At 41.4% G+C, this 7,264-nt stretch overlaps 1 pseudogene; it reads left to right on the plus strand.

Moving 5' to 3' along the window:
* Positions 3,539 to 4,537, plus strand: Gm16581 (predicted gene 16581; annotated as a pseudogene).

Below are 7,264 nucleotides of genomic sequence, written 5' to 3' on the forward strand. Positions count from 1 at the left end.
ATTTATTGTCTTGACACAGTCTCATGCAGCCCAGGGTGGCCTTGCAGTCTTGATCCTTCTGCCTATGCCTCCCAAATAGCACATGCTCCAGAATTTAACATTTACTATATACATTTATTTATTCTCTTTCTGTCCGTCAATGGGCCAGAATCATTTAGAAAACCTGGGATTAAGAGAACATTAAGATGATCTTCTTCATCTATAAATATTTGCTATCTACACTCAGGGAAAGTACCACACAATCTGAAAAATTTAAAGTTAATCCTCAGAGTGAAATGGAATTGCTTAAAGATGGAGGTCATACCTAGCCCTGTGCTCTCTTACAGAGCCCTCCTCTCTCTCTGGTAGAGAGACAATACTTAGGTATTATTTGTCCAGAGTTCTCAGTACATGAGAGTAAGCACTAATGATAAGAATTTGTATATTGGGACCCAGGCACCCAGGAACTCCACCTGACAAGTGACACGGGTTCTGCCTGGTGTGAGCCGGTACCCTGAGAAGACCTTGGGCACAAACTCTGCAGCCAGTCCCACAACACCCAGAGGAAGCTCCACTCCCAGGTGTTCTAACATGCCCAGGAACACAGGATCCCAGGATCCCAGGAGCTTGGTTACACCAGGATCTCAGGGTCCTAGAGGCAGCTTGACTCCCAGGAGCTCTGACACACCCAGGTTCTCAGGATCCCAGAATCACAGGTCACAGAGACAGCTGGACTCTGAGCAGAGTTCTGACACAACCAGGATCACAGGAAGGATAGGTCCCAGTCAGATATAGTGAGGGCAGGTAGCACTAGAGATAATCAGATGGATGGCGGGAGGCAAGCATAAGAACTTAAGCAACAGAAATCAAGGTTACTTGGCATCATCAGAACTCAATTCTCCCACCATAGCAAGTCTTGGATACAGCATCATACTGGAAAAGCAAGATTCAGGTCTAAAATCACTTCTCATGATGGTGATAGAGGACTTTAAGAAGGACATAAATAACTCCCTTAAAGAAATACAGGAGAACATAGGTAAACAGCTAGAAGCCCTTAAAGAGGAAACACAAAAATCCCTTAAAGAATTATAAGAAAACACAATCAAATAGGTGAAGGAAATGAACAAAACCATCCAAAATATAAAAATGGAAATAGAAACAATAAAGACATCACAATAGGAGACAACTCTGGAGTTAGAAAACCCAGGAAAGAGATCAGGAGGTCATAGATGGAAGCATCACCAACAGAATACAAGAGATAGAAGAGAGAATCTCAAGTACAGAAGATACCATAGAAAACATTGACACAACAGTCAAAGAAAATGCAAAAAGCAAAAAGGTTCCAAAACATCTAGGAAATCCAGGACACAATGAGAAGACTAAACCTAAGGATAATAAGTATAGATGAGAATGAAGATTCCCAACTTAAAGGGCCAGTAAATATCTACACTAAGAAGAAAACTTCCTTAACCTAAAGAAAGATGCCCATGAACATACAAGAAGTCTACAGAACTCGAAATAGACTGGACCAGAAAAGAAATTCCTCCCATCACATAATAATCAAAACACCAATGCTCTAAACAAAGAATATTAAAAGCAGTAAGGGAAAAAGGTCAAGTAATATATAAAGTCAGACCTATCAGAATTACATCAGACTTATCACCGAGATAAGTGATAAGAAACTAAGTAAGCTAGAAGATCCTAGGCAGATGGTCATACAGACCCTAAGAGAACACAAATGCCAGCCCAGAGTACTATACCCAGCTAAACTCTCAATTACTATAGACAAAGAAACCAAGATATTCCATGACAAAAACAAATTTACACTGTATCTTTCCATAAATCCAGCCCTACAAAGGATAATAGATGGAAAACACCAACACAAGGAGGGAAACTACACCCTAGAAAAAGCAAGAAAGTAATCTTTCAACAAACCCAAAAGAAGATACCCATACAAACATGATTCTACCTCTAACAACAAAAATAACATGAAGCAAAAATCACTTTTCCTTAATATCTCTTAACATCAATGGACTCAATTCCCCAAAAAGACATAGACTAACAGACTGGATATGTAATAGGGACCAGCATTTTGCTTCATACAGGAAACCCACCTCAGTGACAAAGACAGACACTACCTCAGAATTAAAGGTTGGAAAACACTTTTCCAAGCAAATGGTCTCAAGAAAGAAGCTGGAGTAGCCATTCTAATATCAAATAAAATCAACTTTCAACCAAAAATTATCAAAAAAGATAAGGAAGGACACTTCATACTCACCAAAGGAAAAATCTACCAAGAAGAACTCTCAATTCTGAACATCTATGCTCCAAATGCAAGGGCATCCACATTCATAAAAGAAACTTTACTAAAGCTCAAAGCATATATTGCACCTCACACAATAATCATGGGAGACTTTAACAACCCACTCTCATTAATGGACAGATCATGGGAACAGGAACTAAACAGAGACACAGTAAAACTAACAGAAGTTATGAACCAAATGGATGGAATAGATATTTATAAAACATTTCATCCTAAAGCAAAAGAATATACCTCCTTCTCAGCACCTCATGGTGCCTTCTCCAAAACTGACCTTATAATTGGTCACAAAACAGGCCTCAACAGATACAAGAAGATAGAAATAATCCCATGTACCCTATCAGATCAACATGGACTAAGTCTGGTCTTAAATACCAACGAAAAACAATGGAAAGCACACATATACATGGAAGCTGAACAACACTACTCAATGATACCTTGGTCAAGGAGGAAATAAAGAAAGAAATTAAAGGCTTTTTAGAATTTGATGAAAATGAGGACACATCATGCCAAAACATATGGGACACAATGAAATCAGTGCTAAGAGGAAAACTCATAGCTCTGAGTGCCTCCAAAAAGAAACTGGAGAGAGCTTACACTAGCAGCTTGACAGCACACCTGAAAGCTCTAGAAGAAAAAGAAGCAAATACACCCAAGAGGAGTAGACAGCAGGAAATAATCAATCCAGGGCTGAAATCAACCAAATAGAAACAAAAAGAACTATACAAAGAATCAACAAAACCAGGAGCTGGTTCTTTAAGAAAATCAACGAGATGAATAAACCTTTAGCCAGACTAACCAGCAGGCACAGAGACAGTGTCCAAATTAATAAAATAAGAAATGAAAAGGGAGATATAACAATGAAATATATCTTGTTTGTTTTTGTTTTTTGTTTTTCGAGACAGGGTTTCTCTGTATAGCCTTGGCTGTCTTGGAACTCACTCTGTAGACCAGGCTGGCCTCGAACTCAGAAATCCACCTGCCTCTGCCTCCCAAGTGCTGGGATTAAAGGTGTGCACCACCACTGCCTGGCTCAATGAAATATATCTTAAAATAATTATTGTGTTTGTTGAATACTAACATTTGAAAATATTAAAATCATGTACTACAAACATCATGGAAATGTTATAGATAATTTTTCTCACTGTGCTTGAAATTAGCATTTTCTTAATGTTTAACTTCAAAGAGGTTTTGCTATTTTAAAAATTTTTAAATATACTTACTGATAAAATAATTTCTTTCCTGCTTGATCGAGCCAGGTCCAGAACACCACCATCTGCCCCAAGCCAGTCTAGAAAGACCTCTGGGCGTGAGCGGGCTCCTTCCCCTGCTTCAAGAATGGTCCAGGCTTCTTCGCAATCTCTTCTCCCTCCTGCACAGGATCAGCCTCAGTCCCCTGTGCCATCTGCTTTTTCAGACCAATCTCGCTCAGTTGCCCAGACCACTCCTGTAGCAGGGTCTCAGTCTCTTTCATCCGGGACTGTAGTGAAGTCCACATCCTCTGCTAGTGACCACAATGGTATGCTTTCTGGACCTGCCCCTGGGATATCCCATGCTGAAGGTGGGGAGCCACCTGCCTCTACTGGGGCCCAGCAGCCTTCTACATTGGCTGCTCTGCAACCAGCTAAGGAACGTCGGAGCTCTTCCTCCTCTTCATCATCATCTAGTTCCTCCTCCTCTTCATCATCTTCATCGTCATCCTCCTTTTCCTCTGGCTCCAGTTCTAGTGATTCAGAGGGTTCCAGCCTTCCAGCTCAACCTGAGGTGGCACTGAAAAGGGTTCCCAGCCCCACCCCAGTCCCAAAGGAGGCTATTAGAGAGGGACGTCCTCAGGAACCAACCCTAGCCAAAAGGAAGAGGCGCTCTAGCAGCTCCAGTTCCAGCTCCTCCTCCTCTTCTTCTTCCTCCTCCTCCTCTTCATCTTCTTCTTCCTCCTCTTCCTCCTCCCCCTCCCCTGCTAAGCCTGGCCCTCAGGCATTACCCAAACCTGCAAGCCCCAAGAAGCCACCCCCTGGCGAGAGGAGGTCTTGAAGTCCTGGAAGCCAATAGACTCCCTTCGGGATTCCGATCCCTCAGTTACTCACCCGATAGCCCTTGCCCCAACCTTCACTAAGGGATCTACAGAGCAGTGAGCGAGTTTCCTGGAGAGGCCAGTGAGGGGACAGTCACTCTCCTGGTCACAAGAGAAAGGAGATACCTAGTCCCCGTTCTAATCGTCACCGCTCCTCCAGGTCTCCGTAATCTGGATTCCACTACACCTCATACTCTGGAGACATGAGTATTCCTCATTTTTCCCAGAAGAATCATGGAAGGAGTCTTTGTATGCCTTCCCTTGAATCTTGGCAGCATCTTGAGGGGAGAGCTTCCTCCCCCACCCACCCTTTTTTTGTTGTTGTTCCTGTGAAATGTTGATCTCTGTGAGTTTTTCCTGGTTCTTGTGTTTTGGGGGTTGGAGTGGGAGGGAGGGAGTTTAGGGAGGGAGGGGCACAGCTCAGGGCATCTAGGCCTCAGATTGTGATGATGCAGGGAGTTAGCTCCCTAAATTCTTGGGTGACTGATGGTTTGACTTGGTAAGTTGTGATCTTTCCTGAAAGAGGAAGGAGCTGAAGTTGGTTGGCCCTGCTGTACCCCCTGACAAGGTTGTGAGACCCTCTTCCCCCCCAACTTTGTTTAAGGCATTTTGGTTTTTTAAAATCTGTACAGTAAAAGCAACTTTTTCTGTAAAATAAAAATGAGAAATGCAAAAAAAAAAAAAAATTTCTTTCCAGGAAAAACTGATAATCTTTTTTTAAGTAAACTGATTGTTAGACAATGTACACAGATAATATAATGCATTTTAAATACTCTCTCACTATGTCAGGTGGTATCATATAAGGGCTTTTGAATATATTTCTTAATAATTCATTTTTTTGTATTTTATGCTCTTTTACTACGCTTAATTCCCAAAGAATATTTTGTATGTTTTGAAACAATTTAGTATTCAACATTAGACATAGGATCCTCAGTTATGGATAGTATTAAATATTCATTAATATTTTTAGGGTATGAAAGGATATGAATATAAAAGTTGAACAATTTTGTGTATTATTTGATTCTCAAAATACTTCATATTCTTAATATGTTTGATGCATAAAATGCATTTAAATAATAAAAAAATTAAGAAAAAAAAAAGAATTTGTGAATCCTGTCCTTCTAGAGGTTTGGTTCGAGCAACCAAATGAAGCAGCTCACAACTGCTTGTAACTCTAGCTCCAGGGGATCTTGACACTCTACACTGGCTTCCAAGGACAGCTGTATGCATACACATGTCATATGCATTCAGACACATTGCTCCTCTGTTGCTACGACAAAGCAATGACCAACACCAACTTAGGAGAGGAAAAGGTTTATTTCCTATTACACTTCTAGGTAACAATTCGTCACTGAGGAAGGGCTGGGCAGGAACTTAAGGTGGGAACCTGGAGGGAAGAACTGAAGCAGAGGCCATGAATGAACAGTGCTTACTGGCCACTGGTCTGTTTCCCAGGGTTTGTCAGTTTGCCCAGGGGTGGTATTACCCACAGTGGGCTGAGCCCCCCACATCAGTAATTAATAATGATAGGGCTCCCTAGGCATATCCATAGGCCAATCTGAATAAGGGAATTCCTCCGTTCATTCTTACTATTGTTGTTGTTTAAGGATAAGGTCTCACTACATACTCCTGGCTGGCCTTGAACTCTCTTTGTAGACCAGGCATACTCTGAACTCACAGAGATCAGCCTGTATCTGCCTCCTGAGTGCTGGGATTAAAGGCGCCACTCTGCCCCGCCGCAGCTCTTATGTTGGAACACTTGGTGTTCAGCTTGAGATTCGATTTGGAGGTTGTGTAATTCTAACCATGGCCCAGCTCTGAGAAGTGGCTCACTTTGGGCGGGTCTTGATGCAGATACCAGCTTCTGCCTCCAGCTTAAGACCTCTGTTTCTGAACCCCATGCTCTTGAAGTTATAAAGAGCACTTACCCAGTGTCCACAACTTCCTCACCAGGTGTCCCATGGTACTATAAACCAAAACAAACTTTTCTTGTTTGGAAAAAAAAAAGATTCTGGTAAAAATGCTGTGTTTTTTTTCTTATTTTGGGAAAGATTGAGAGAAGATTTAAGTCTTGCTCTGTAGCCCTGCCTGGCCTGGAACTCTCTATGTAGCCCATGCTGGCTTTGAATTCTAAACAATTCTTTTAACTGTTTTGCTTATTTACTTGCTTATTTATTTAATGTGTGTAAGCTTTTTACCTGCATGCGCCCAAGGGATTCAGAAAAAGGTGTGGGATCACCTGGGTTGGATTACACATGAACCCCTAAGCCTGGCCGGGCATGCCGTGTACTCCGTTGGTCCCAGCACTCAAAACAAATCTCTTAAATTCAAGGAACATCAGGGAGACGCTGTCTCCAAAAAAAGAAAACACAAAACCAAAACAACAACAAAAGAAAACACACAAAAAACATCACACTTAAAAACACGAGAAACTTGGAATTTTGTTAAGATACAGAATTCATAAAAGCCATCAAGGGCTATTCATTTCCTCCTGCTTCCGACTTGCAAAAATGTGAGTTTATTTTAACTCTAACACACAATAACAGATGTGCGCTTTCTATCTCATGATGGGCATTTTTTTTTTTAATTTAGCATTGAGTCTTTTATCTACGGAAACCAACTTGTCATTGAAAGAGTCCTTGGCTTTTCAGTAAGAGGACCCTAGAAGCAAGATTTATCAGTACCTCCTGTCTTCCCTTTAACCGACCCAGCCAATCTGATTCTAGATTGGGTTAATCCATGAAGATTCTATAAAAATTTACCAGATTATCTGGGGTGGAGAATTATGTTCTCATTTCGCTTTTCTGAGATGGTCACTATTGTGCAAACTGCCCTTCCAGTCTATAGACAGCTGAAGGACAAACACCCACAAGTGACGCAGGCTTGGGTCACCT

This window comes from Mus musculus, chromosome 1 (genome assembly GCF_000001635.26).
Source record: "Mus musculus strain C57BL/6J chromosome 1, GRCm38.p6 C57BL/6J".
NCBI lineage: Eukaryota > Metazoa > Chordata > Mammalia > Rodentia > Muridae > Mus > Mus musculus.